This window comes from Toxorhynchites rutilus, chromosome 3, assembly GCF_029784135.1.
Source record: "Toxorhynchites rutilus septentrionalis strain SRP chromosome 3, ASM2978413v1, whole genome shotgun sequence".
In the NCBI taxonomy this organism is placed as follows: Eukaryota; Metazoa; Arthropoda; class Insecta; order Diptera; family Culicidae; genus Toxorhynchites; species Toxorhynchites rutilus.
Window position 1 is genome coordinate 189,675,292 of NC_073746.1, and position 14,747 is coordinate 189,690,038.

Sequence of the window (14,747 nt, forward strand, 5' to 3'; positions counted from 1 at the left end):
TCGAGCTAGCTAGTCATTGAGATCTTGGTCAGTTACTACGTGGTTGTGGAACTAAGCCTTACCAGAGGAAAAGTCTAAGAGTAATAGAGGGTAATTATCAGCGATTGTGATCTGATGAGATTCGATAAGAGTGTACAATAATTCCGCTCCGATAATTAGATCGACTCTTTAAGTTATGTTAAATTTTGGATCGGCTAGCTGCAAATTATGAGGCGTTGGGAAATAAGCTAACCGTTAGTCTTGGTAACACCAAACAGTCGAATAGATGCTCGAAGTTTCTAAACCGAGAAGCTATCATAACATCGACCTTGTAATGAACGCTTACTGTTGCTTGGTCGATTCTACTGATGGGAAGATTGATTCGAGAACATTCTAGACCCAATTTTTGTGCAAGGGATTCGGACACAAAATTCGATTGTGTACCACTATCAAGTAGTGCGCTGGCATAATGATAGGCACCGTTGATATCTCGAAATCGTACCATGGCTGTTAAGAGGAATATGGTTGCTCGATGAGTCTCATTTGATTGTGTTAACGATGCGGGGGAACATGGGAACTATATGGAAGCGGCTCTGATTCGAAAAAAACCGTACGAAACCACGATCGACATTATTGTTGGTAGATGATGTAGGCTTTGGTGCCTTTTGCCGCAGATTCTGCAAAGACCGCTAAGGCATTCCTTGGCCATATGGCCACCTGTTAAGCAATTGATGCATAGGCGATGACTTTTCGCAAAATCGAAAAGGTTGTTTGGAGTCAGCTTCTGGAACATAGCGCACTGTGTTAGAGTATGAGAGTTTTTACATCCCGGACACTTCGACACAATTTTGGAAGCAACATGGGAAGAGGAAGCTTTGCCTTTCACAGGTTTAGAATTGATTTTAACGGGACTATTGACGAATGCAGAGCACTTCCGTAAAGTACGAGACCTTTTATGCATAAAGTCGAGTAAGTCATCGTATTTCGGAGTTTCTTCCTCCTTGTCCTGAGTCTCCCATTCCAGAAGGGATTTTCCATCAAGCAAGCTACTTAAACGTTCCACAAGGAATGAATTCCAGTTTGTGGTTTGTTTGTCGTTTGTTCGGAGTTTGTCGAGAATTCTAACGTGTCGGTTGAATTCATATGACAGCTCGTCCAAGGCAGCAGCTGAGCCCTTCTTGACGGAAGGGGTTTTGAAAAGAGCTGTCATACGTTGCTTGACTAGGTAATTTTGATTCTCATATCGGTCGGTGATGATCTTCCAGGCTATAGGAAAGATTCCGCAGTGAGGGCGGTAGACGAGATTAAACGTGACCCGTCTCCTGCTAGCGAACTTCGAGTTCTGGAAGCTTAACGGACATAGTAGGGTTCACATGCACGGGCAGAGTCTTAACTAGAGGCGCAGACTGAAGAACGGGGGCTATTTGCGGAAGTTTACCCAAGGCGACCAAGAGAGTGCCAGCATCGAAAATTGGTTCCGCTTGAGGTATCGGAGAAGCCGCCACACACACACACACACGCAACTCTTTCTGTTTGGTGGTTATCGAGTTAGCATTAACCAATGGTGAACTTCGAGAAGAAATAAGAAGAATCCGGAAAGATGTCATCGTTTCTGAAAAAAATCTGCCAGTTCCCCTTGGAATTGAATAATACATTCAAGCGAAAGAGTTTATTTTAATGTTTTCTATCCATATAATACTGCGACCAAATACATTTGGTTTTGTAATTTTTCAATCAAGTGCCAGTAGCAGGAAACCTACAGATGATTATTCTTCCCCATCAGTAGAATATTTTCGTAGGGTAAATGATCTTGGTTTGTCCAATTTGGGGTGTTTTTATGCAACTAGTAAATGCAAATCGGTGTTTCTTCATGAAAACCACACATAATCGATACGAGTTTGGGTTTGTTGAAAAGCCCCAAGTCTCTAGTTGCTAATTCAACAACACCATAAGGTGTTGAAATTATTCAAATTTTCATGTTTTTTAACGATTTTCCTTGAAGAGGAATTATGATAATGTTTTGACCACCTCTGATTATGGTTTGTCCTGTTTTAGAAATCACCATTTTTGAATGAAAACATTCGAATTCTCAAGTAGATGTTGCATTTATCAGTGCTCAACACAGAGAAACTTTATTGCTGCTATGCGCAAAGGACACAATAAACAAACTGCAGCCAAGCGGTTGTCATAGAAATCATGTGGACAAAATAACATTATTGAATTGGACAACTCATGATCAGAATTGCAGAATGCGTTAATTTAATGGTTTAGCTATGTAAATCTGATACAAATGGTGTACAAGCATGATGTTTACAATAGTTGTAACTGTTATAATCCAGAAAAGGTCTGAGTTCGTGCCAAATAAACATCTGGTGATCGATTAAAGGTTAGCTCGAATGAGGGGCGCATTGACACAAAGAGAAGGTGTATTTTATAAACCTTTAAAACATGTAATTCCGTAAAAATATACTATAAAACTACTGTAAATAATGAAAAAGACAATTTTATTTATATGTTTTGAGACATTCGAATACCTTATTTGACACAGGAGTGCTGAATTAGAGCATTCAAAAAAGTGGGCAAACCATGATCATATTTTGGACTGGACAAAACAAAATTATTTACCTTATCCAATATTGGATGCGCACGCAACGGAAAATTTTTGGCATCGCGAAAATCATATAATTTTCAATCGATTATTGCTCAGCCGCTGAAAGTTTCAAACTCAGAGAATTCATTCACCTCTAGTTTGCCTTCCAAATTGCCATAGTAAACCACACCTTCTCTCGATTCAATCACGGATAAAAAGCATACTTAAGCGATATTCGCACAAGCGCATTCAATATGTGCGAGAGCGCAGAAGAACCGATCCATTAAGAGTAGAAGAGAACGTGACCAAGAGAGTACCAGCATCGAAATTGGTTCCGTTTGATGCATCGGAGCAGCCGCCACACACCCACATACACGCGCGCAACTCTTTTCGTTTGGTGGTTATCGAACATCGAGAAGAATCCGGAAAGATGTCATCGTTGCTGAAAAATAATCTTCCGATTCCCCTTGGAATTGAAAATTACGTTCAAGCTGAAGAGTTTATTTTAATGTTTTCTATTCATATAATACTGTGACCAAATACATTTTGTTTTGTGATTTTTCAATCAAGTGGAATTAACAGGAAAGCTTCTGAAGATTATTCTCCCCCTTCAGTAGAATATTTTCGTATCCCATATTGGATGCATAAAACCTTGTGCCTCCAACGTAACGCTCTCGTTTTCGAAGTCACCCAAATATTCATTTATTCATTCAGAATGGATTCAGATTCAACTTCAAACAAATGATCACTAAACCAACGATAGTGCTACGTCAATCTTGCGGTTATACCACATATGTAATCCACTTCCTGTTTTTATCTTGGAACTGTTCACTGTTATCAAGAAAATCTTCTTCCTTATCCTCCATCAATTCTATTTCATTCTGCACACTCTCAAATTTCCTGCGTTTGTAATATAATATAAAGACTATTTTTCTCAGCTATTCGCGAATGATTATGACTCCGAAGTTTGGAACTAAGAGATATGTTGGAAAAAATAGACCCAAAAACAAAACAAAAGCCGAGACACAAAGTTCAGACAAAAATCCAACGAGCCGTCCCTATCCGTCAATTATTCGTTTCTTAAAATCTTGCCGGTCGTTTTCGTTGAACGTATGCTGACGGGTCGTTACTTTGCCAGTGTATGTGAGTTTCATAAGAATTGCATAGTAGAATAACTGACGTAACGTGACGTGACGCGACGTGAACGCGACGTGGATGTTGTGTGTGAATCGCACTTAACTCATCGAGCCGTTCGATCCGTAGCGCTACCTAATTCATTTGCGAAACCTCGAAATTTTCATCGAACGTTTGTATCAACTCAGCCGAAGCAATAATAGATTCTCTCCGACGCAAAAGTGTTTTCAGGTTGAGAGCACCCTTTCGCAGAGCCGGTTTCCTCATCTTGCGGTTAAATAGTTATTTCAACCACCTGCAGATACGGCTTATCTAAAATTACTCCTCTTCGGCCACGTGTTCTGTATAACCTCACTCCCAAGTACTGGAAAGCAATTTGGCAGCCTCGAGGATCGGTACTGTTGGAACGGTTACCTCTTGATTACTGCTTCAATCCGCCGGAAGTCTCCTTCGTGATTCCCTCGAGAGATAGTAGTGATGTGGCCACTGGAGCCACCGACGACAGGATGGTGTAACGGGTTACCGGAGCATGTGGTATCAGGATCCTTTGATCCACGAGACGTCGACAGAACGGGATTTCCTTCCGGGTTTCGGCATCAGAATGTTACGAGCGAAGACCTTCCAACGAACGAGGGACTGGTATTGCTGTCTCAACTCCACGACCGACTGCCAACTAGCACCAACCGAATAATTCGACCAAATTATTTCGGATTACTTTTTGGTAAAATACTGTTGCTTCTTCGACACTTGTATTAAGACTGGCAAATGTTTGAGTTCATTTAATTCAACTTTAAATCCAACTTAATTAAATCTAATCGACGACAGCACCTTTTTCATGGCTTTGGAAAGCAACCATACGGTAAGGTTTTGGCATCAAATGATAGCATAGTTTGTTAGCTACCACTTACCGTCAATTTTATTCAATTTTGTATAACTTTATTGTACAAAAAATCGGGTTAAACCGGTTTAACCTAACGAAAAACAAAACCTACTAAAAAGGCAAAAATATGTAAACTTTTCTAAAGTATTACTTTGATAAAAGAACACAATTTTGATGTAGGAAAAAAACCATTGGATTAAATCTCCTACAGGATGAAAAATGTAGGTTTTGGCTTTGTTTGGTGATTTTTACGATTTTTTGTCATTTTCCGGAAAACTGAAGAACGGAAAAAAATAGTTCTAGGATATTGAAGTTTCTGTAACGCCAATGATTCGACGCCCGGTCGGTCAGCTTTACGGTACTTGACCGGGACTTTAGCCATGATCGATGAAAAGATAAATATCAGTATTGTTCTTCAGATCTTTCGTGGCCTTGGCGATTAGCTGCTTCAGTTTCTCAAAATTATTGGAGTAGATCCTCCGTTTGTGGTTCGCCCAGCAATTTTCTATCGCAGCTGAGGGACTTTCAAGGGTTGGCGGACTTCGGAACAACACTTATCATCAGCCGCTCTTTCTGCGTGATTGCCCAGACACGGGCGGCCTAGACTAGTGCTTTTTAAGCCATGTACTCATTCACAGTTTGGTCGGTTGCTTCGACATGCCGACCCAAGGCGTGGGAAGATGAGGTTACCTTGTCACCCTCTTCAGCTACTGCTGCACTTTACGGTTGCGCAGCACTATCGGACGGTCAGAACCAGGCTTCCTTTCGACGCTCTCGCCATTCGTCTGAAAAAAGACAACATTGTCGGCTATATCCGGCGGACACGGAATGCCTCGCGATATCCAACTTTATTTGCGTCCTGGAAAGAAACTGGCAGTACGAGCAAAGTATAGGACGTAGTTGTTCCACAGTTTTCGCCAAGGTTGCTGCAAATAAACTGATTAGGGCGTCGATACATTTTTGTTACACATCAGAAAACAGGCCACGTTTTTTATGAAATAAAGTTAACGTTAAAAAATATTTTTGCCGCGAACGGATTTTGACGATTACAAACCAAACGAATCGGAAATTCACTATGATTTGTTTTTTTATGCTATATACACTGTGTTTCACAACTATAAAAACACTCATTTTTTATGAGTTTCCAGAGATATTCGTTTCCGTTTCCGCGGAGCTGACTTTGCGCGAGCCCCGTTGTATTGCTAACTTGAATTTCTTATTTACTAACTTAAATTTAGGGCGCGCTCAAATCGTACACACACGTTTCCGTGGTGCTAATTTTTCGCGAGCCCCGTTATGGAATCAAACCGAACAAAATTAAACACCGCGTTGTTGAACTTGTCACCCGGAAATTTGACGAATAAACAAAAACTAAATTGGGGCCGGTTCGACATAAGCTTGTTATATCCTACACTACACCCATACCTCGCTATACGGCCGCTCTTTATGCGGCATTTTGCTATAACGGTCCTCTTCAATTCAGGCTCGTTTTCGATTAACGGCCTAAAATGTTTCGTTATAATGGCAAACAAAAATGAGGATTGGTTCAAAAATCACTTTTGTACAGAAGTGAAAAAAATATTTGCGAGACAATAATTTAAGCAACATACAGATTAGGTATGTATACATACACATATTCCATGTAACATGAAGTTGTTTCATTTTTGTTTATAGATTATTGTTGGTTTTTATGTATTATGTTGTATGTATTGTATGTTTCATGTTTATGTTATGTATGTATTTTTGATTTAAATGAATTTAATTTTTGATTTTATTTAGTTATACTAATTTGCCAACAGGCTTGGGGTAACCTAATATATCCAATGGTAACCTAATATCTATTTTTCTTATATTCTAACATAAATTAATTTGCATTGCCTAAATATGTTGTTCTAGATCTAAAAAACATTCAAAACTTACGCTTAATACAATCACGAGACAAATGAAAATCAAACATAGAAGCTACACTGTTGAATATACGCAGCAGTCCAGTAATAGCACCATAGGCACCGTAGTTCGTTCGCCGCATTGGAATCCAGAGAGGTGCAGAATTCCGAAGCTGTCTTGGGCGAGCCAGCATATTCGTCCTTGGAGAATTTCAGGGCAGTCGATTCTTGATGTGATTACATCAGATATCACCATGGCTCGAGCAGTATTCCTTCGCGCTTCCAATGTGTCTAAATTAATAAGCTGGCACCGGCTTTCATGGCTACACTTAGAGAAATAATTAGTAAATATAACGAATTTTTTGGTAAATACTACCACTCTATAGTTATTTTCGACCGTACTAATAAACACATATGTCAAGCAGAACCATGATTCGGAAGCCCAATATCGGCTACATTTTCTCGCCGAAAATGCACGTATCAGAATTATATCCTTATTATACCTCTGTATTGCCTTATGGGAACAATGAAAGTGGTTAATACGCGCTTTTCTCACCATTTTTCAGATATGACAATATCCAAACTTACTAATGTTATCGAGTAAAATATACTAATCTCTGGTAGGGATGCGGGTTTGTTGACAATATGTACAAAAAATTTGTACATTCTACTAATTTTGCATCACCAAATGTATTTGGTAGTTTTCGACCGAGGATTTTTCTAAGTGTAGGTAGACGATACGGGTATCGACACGGCAGTAGGCGTAGAGCGAAGCGAATGAATCGTCGTTGCACGCTTTCGATACGATAAACACTGTTCTGATAATACGGGTTCCAGACAGCAGAGCAGTACTCTAGTACTCAGCGAACGAGGCCACAGTAGAGTCTTCAGACAGTAAATATCGGTAAAAGATTTCGTCATGCGAAAGGTAAAGCCTAGTTGTCTCGATGCCTTATTAACAATGTATGCGATATGGTTCATGTATGTGAGCTTTGAGTCCAGAAGCACACCAAGGTCGTTAACGCAATTCGGACGAGGTATAACGACGTTTGAAAGTCGGTAGTCAAAGTAGATAGCACTCCGTTTCCTTGTGAACGACATTACCGAGCATTACTGGGATTCAGAATCATCCTATTCGCCTCGCACCAAGCTGCGAAGGAATCCAGTTGTCGTTGCAGAAATATAGCGTCCGCGTAAATTAATCGAGGACCCTCTAATGAATAATTGCAGTCGTTGAGGTGACATACAAAAATAAGTGGACCGAGGTGGCTGCCCTGTGGTATTCCTTAAGACGATGCAAAGTACGAAGACAGAAGCTCTCCAATTTTCACGCAATTTGTTCGGTCAGTCAAATCAGACTGGAACCATTGGAGCAGACTACCGCAGACTCCCATGCGTTCCAGCTTGGCCACTGCGATTGCGTGGTTTAATTTGTCGAAGGCAGCTGACATGTCGGTATAGATGGCGTCTGTCTGGCATCCTTGCGAGAAGCTGTCGGTGTTATGCGATGTAAAGACGAGCAGGTTCGTAGTATAAGAGCAACCGGGCATGAATCCGTGTTGATTGTTACTAATTTGTTGCTTACAATGAAACAACATAGGCGGCAGAACTAAGAGTTCGGAAAGCTTTGAAGTGGCGCATAAGGTAGAAATGCCCCTGTAGTTGTCGATGCTTGATTTTTCCCCTTTCTTGTGCACCGGAAACATATACGCCGTTTTCCAAAGGACAGGAAATTTACTGGTGGACAATGGTAGTCCAAACAAGAGACGAAGTGGAGCAAGTAGCGGTTGAGCGCCCTTTTTTAGTACCAGTGACGGAATACCATCGGGGCCGGCTGACATTGATGACTTCAATTTGGCCACAGCCTCGAGGACACAATCATCGTTGACAAGATTAAAATGGCTACGGCTACGGCTTAGGCTACGGGGTCTCCGTAGCCTAATTGGTTGCGTGTCCGCTACTAAGCGAACGATCATGAGCTCATAATTAAGGCCCCTCAACTGACCATCTTAGTGTGTTAATATAGCTACTATGTCCACGCAACAATCATCATGTGTCGGTAATCCCAGTCCCTTACCGCTCATATTTTCGGTCTGCTGCATCGGTAATTGGCACTATTAATAACGCAACAAAGGAAGCCTCATATCAACAGTCCCGCTGTGAACAGCCCAACTGTGAACATTCGAACAATAGCAATATTCTTACGCCGAAAAAAGGCGACATGTGTTGTGCATCGATAGAATAGGAATTCTCTTGCGCCTAAAACGGCTACTGTGTTATAGATAAAACAAATGTTTATCGATAGATAGCGATACTCTTACACCTCAAAATGGTAACAGTGTAATATACAACAAAAGTTATCTTAAGATAAAAAATGTACACGAATAAATTCGGCTCTGTTACAGCTGAATTGCTAAATGAGCCTGATTAAATAAACTGTTCGGATGTAAAAAAAAGATTAAAATTAAATAAAAATAAAAGGATACAATGCATTTTGAATGATAAACAATGTTACATATTTAACAAATTTGAAACTGACCTGATTGAATTTGTATAAATTTGTATTAAAATAATTGATTCCTTATACGGCTTTTCGCTTTGCGGCCGAATTTCGTGGAACGTATCTAGGCCGTAAAGCGAGGTATGGGTGTATATACTTCAATTCAAACCACTTCTTACATATCTCTGGAAACTCAGAAAAAATGAGTGGTTCTAGAGTTGTGAAACGCAGTATATGACAATCGCCTGGCGTGTAAATGGTTGAAATTGATGAAAACTAGAAGCATTTCCATTTTCTCATCTTCTTCTTCTTCTTCAATGGCACTAACGTTCCTAGAGGAACTTCGCCGTCTCAACGTAGTATTACTTGCGTCATTTTTATTAGTACTTAGTTAAGATTTCTATGCCAAATAACACGCCTTGAATGCATTCTGAGTGGCAAGCTCTAGAATACGCGTGATCACAGTGCAAGTCGGAGGAAATTTCTTTGACGAAAAATTCCCCCGACCAGAACGGGAATCGAACCCGAACACCCGGCATGTTAGTTATGACGCTAACCACTCGGCCACGGGTGCACTAACATTTTCTCATACATTTGTCATATATGAACTTCCCAACCCATGCCGTCAATAACGAGCATCTTATCGGCGATCAACGAAGGGGAATGATTTAAAGTTTCCGTGATAAAAGAGAAGAAGAAGAAAAACGAAGGGGAATATTTGCCTAGAGCATAAATGTTGGATCTCGCTGAGGCAAATTTAGAGGCGAATGAACTTCAAAGTTTAAAGCCTCTTAAAAACAAAGAAAGAAAGAAAGGCAAACTTTCAGTATCGTTCTAGATACGAAGCAACATCGCTTGTTTTTCCTTGTTTTGCGTCATCACATGTCTTCGTTTCGGATTGAGCTGTGAACGCCACCAAATTACTTACTCGCTGATGTCTCTAGCATAATTACATCAAACTGACGCCATTCCAGTAAGGTTCTGAACTACACAATTGTATGGGGAATCATCAAACTAGTGTTACATGCCGGGTTTTGGGTCTCAGGGATTTCGGATCTCGATGAACAACACGTGAAGTGAAATCTAAAAACAGGAAGTGGGTTATATCTATGGTATAACCGCAAGGGTGACGTAGGACTATCGTTGATTTAGAGATCATTTGTTTGATGTTGAATCTGAATTCATTCAGAATGAATGAATATTTGGAGAACTTCGAAAACGAGAGCGTTACGTTGGAGGCACAAGGTTTTATGCATACAATATTGGATACGGAAATATCCTACTGATGGGGAAGAATAATCTTCAGAAGCTATCCTGTTAATTGCGATTGATTGAAAAATCACAAAACCAAATGTATTTGGTCACAGTGTTACATGGATAGAAAACATTAAAATAAACTCTTTCATATGAATGTAATTTTAAATTCCCAGAGGAACTGGCAGATTATTTTCAGTAACGATTAGATATTTCCACATTTTCCTCGATACTGGAAGCCCACCAGTGGTTAATGCTAACTCGATAACCACCTGTTAATAGCACTTGATTGAAACATATTTGGTCACAGTGTCACATGAATAGAAAACATTCAAATAAACTCTTTCACATGAATGTATTTTTAAATTCCTAGAGGAACTGGCAGATTATTTTCCGGATCTTTCTCGATGCTGAACGGCATCCAAACGGAAAGAATTCCGTGCGTGTATGTATGTGTGCAGCGGCTGCTTCAATGGTCACCTTCTCTTCTCCTGAAGGATCTGCTTCTCTGTGCTCCCTCACAGTTTCAAACAAACTGTTTGCGTTTCAGGGCAGATCTCGATCCTTCGCCGTCCAGCACCCTCAGCAACGATGTTGTCTTGTCGATGTCCTCACGAAAAATGAATGCGTCTAAGGAAGGAAGGTATTGTATTATAGAGACTTTAAACTTTTGCAGTTCATTCGTCTCTAGCCTTGAGAAAGGCCCTTTGAAAACTCTACTCTATTCTACTCCAGCGCTACCACCTCCGCCCTCTTGCCTTGAGAAAGGCACTCGATCCCTCGCCGTCCAGCTCGTCCAGCAAAGATGTTGTCCAGTCGGTGTCCACACAAAGAATGTGGAATGCGTCTAACCACCAGAATATTGCTTAAGTATGCTTTTTGTGCGTGATTGAATCGAGAGAAGGCGTGGTTTACGATGGCAATTTGGAAGGCAAACTAGAGGGGAATGAACTTTCTGAGCTCGGAACTTTCGGCGACTGAGCAATAATCGATTGCGGGCGCATACAATATTGGATACGGAAATATCCTACTGATGGGGAAGAATAATCTTCAGAAGCTATCCTGTTAATTACGGCGATTGATTAAAAAATCACAAAACCAAATGTATTTGGTCACAGTGTTACATGGATAGAAAACATTAAAATAATTTTTTTCACATGAATGTAATTTAAAATTCCCAGAGGTACTGGCAGATTATTTTCAGTAACGATTGGATATTTCCACATTTTCCTCGATACTGGAAGCCCATCAGTGGTTAATGCTAACTCGATAACCATCTGTTAATAGCACTTGATTGAAACATATTTGGTCACAGTGTTACATGGATAGAAAACATTCAAATAAACTCTTTCACATGAACGTATTTTTAAATTCCTAGAGGAACTGGCAGATTATTTTCCGGATCTTTCTCGATGCTGAATGGCATCCAAAAGGAAAGTATTCCGTGCGTGTATGTGTGTGTGTGTAGCGGCTGCTTCGAGATCTTCCCGGGTAACTGTTGTGGCATCACTCTCCTCCTGATGGATTCCCTTCTGGCCTAAGGTGCACAAACAGGCTCTTGGTGACACCGTTCATCCGCGCTTTCATGATAAATGAAGAGCTTCACCACAACAGCGACAACATGCTCCAATCACTGTTCAATTAGAACTGAGTGGATTTCCGAGCGGCGCTCGCTTATATACCGATTGGTGATTTCAATAACCTGTTTTGAAAGCAAATTTAAGACTATTGAAACAAGTTTTTGGATCAGAAAGTAACAAGTATAGAACGCGTAGACATTTTATCTTTCGAATGAAGTGTTTATCATACCATTTCGTTCAGTTGTTTAGGAGCTATTAACACTCAAAATCTCGGTCTCCGGCGTAACGCTTTCGTTTTCGAAACATTGATTTTACACCCCGGTATAGAAATGAAAGACGTAGTCCTACGTCAAAACCGAATGTATTTTTCTTACTTACTGACTTACAAGCTAAGTTCTCGTGACAGTTTATTTTCTCTACCCGTGTACATTTATTGTGGGTTCGGGTATGTTTTATGTTTACATGTTTATTATTATTGTTTTACAACTTTACGCCAAGCGCCGAGCGGGGTGAGGTTTTGTTGTTGTTAATTCTTGAAGGTCGCATACTGGAAAATGTCGGGACAGCTGGCGCATCGTAATTAACGTTCAGCCGGGGTTAGTTTGAGGGTCGTCAGCAGAAATTCTATAAGGCCGAGGACATAGTAAAGGCGGTGCGATGCGATGCGATGCCATTAATTGGAGTTCATCACATGCTATAACATACTGATCACTTTAGATCGCGCGTTTTTTTATGTTTCATTCCACTTCATTCTACATGTAAACAACCCAGCACAAGGATGCCAGATATGATAACATGTCTTCATTTTGTAAACAGTTGAATTGTAAGATCGTTTTTATCTGTGCACATGGTGAATGGAAAGCCCTTAACGTAACGTTTTCATTATATGCATTATGTAAATTAGAATAAAGCTATATAATTCATCGAATAAAACGAAAATAATAAATTAACAACTCAATCTTTATTTTAGTTCGATGAATTCGATTGTGAACATATTTATCCACGTCTGGCAACCACCATTTGCGTTCACTGTGTCAGATCCGGGCGGTTTGCATCTAATTTGCTTTTTGCGTGAACAAAAGAGCTTTCCCGCAAACGAGCCCGCGCCCGCATCGCATCGCATTCACTATGTCCTCGACCGTGAACGTGAACGAGGACAAACACTTTTTTGTTAATAATTCATCAGTCCATATATAAAACACGAGGAAACATCTTGAAACGATAGAAAGAAACATTTTCCAGTTGAAAACATGTTTAAACACAATTCATATTGATAAAAGTGGATTGATTCAATATTTCACAACGATTCTGAATTTCCACCGTGGAATCGAGATGTTGACTATGGTGAACTCACCATAGTTAAAGGTAGGTTTAGAGTTCCCGTGAACGTGAACGCGGACAAACACTTTTTTGTTAATAATTCATCAGTCCATATATAAAACGAGAGGAAAACATCTTAAAACGATAGGAATGAATACTTTCTAGTTGAAAAACATGTTTAAACATAATGTATATTGATAAAAGTGGATTAATTCAATATTTCACAACGATTCTAAATTTCCACCGTGGAATCGAGATGTTGGTGAACTCACCATAGTTCACCGACTTCGGTGAACGTGAACGTGAAAACAGTGGTGAATATAGACGTCAAAATATTTCCCCGTTCATGTTCACGTTCGAATGTCCCAAGGCATTCTGAAAATTATTTCACCGTGAACTGTAAAAGGATACGTTTAGAAATTTTCAAGTTTCCAATGAAAATTTTGATATGGATGCCATTTCATTCAATCGGATCTCTGCGCGGGTTGAAAAACTTCGTTGCTTCGAGTTGATCGTGAACAACTGTTTATTTTATCCGAATAACTTTATTGAAGATCGTTGTTTATTTACTTCACGTTTACTGCCGAACTTTTAATATGAACGTGAACGTGAACAAAATCATTCTATTCACCACGATTTTTTGAGTCGTTTGTTCGCAATGTATTTATGGATTTATGTTAGATGCTGATGTTAATGTGGTATGCGGAAAGTGGCTATGATTAAACGGGAAATAAGTAAGAATGTGGAATTGAGATTGGGTCAGGATGTTTTTAGTTGGAGAGAGGAATTTGGGTTAGTTAGTGATGGGAAATGAATTTGAGTTAGCTTGTGATGCTGCACTAGGCTATATAATTGTTCAGGAACTATGTGTGTGATTTGATTTCTCATGACAGTAGCAAAACTATCTCCACCAAGGATGACAGCTAAGCTCATCGAGACCAGAAATATTAATAGAAATGGATTTTGTCACTTTATTCCTACAGTCATATCGAATGTCGTGAGAGGTTCATTTTATGCATGTGAGAGGGTGAACGGCTCGGACGGAAAAAAAGAAGGTCCATCGCCCAATAGGCTGCGCTTACATGTCACAGTATACCACGAAGACATTCAAGCATGGTGGAGGGAACATTATGGTGCGGTACGGGGTGGGCTCTGGGTGGATAAAATCATGGATCAGTATCTCTACGCCCAAATCCTAAGGGATGTTATGCTGCCACACGCCGAGTGGGAGATGTTCCTGGGATGGCAGTCCATGCAGGATAACGATCCGAAGCACACCACCAAGACCGTTAAAAAGTGGTTCCAGGATAACAAAATCGACGTCATGGAGTGGCCAGCAGTCACCCGATCTGAACTCTATGGGAGATGAAAAGGTCGGTTTACACAGAGAAGTCGAAGAATAAGCAGCAACTGTGGGATAGGCCCCAAGCTTGTTGGTACGCCATCCCGATCACCACGTGCCAGAGGCTGGTGGAATTCATGCCGAACCGGATGCGTGAAGCAATGCGTAACAAAGGTTACACGACCAAGTACTGGCCCTAAAAGCTTTCCACGGTATGAATTTTCTTGTTTACATATTTTTTTACTATTTTATTCTATTTAGAATCTGTTATATTCAGCAATA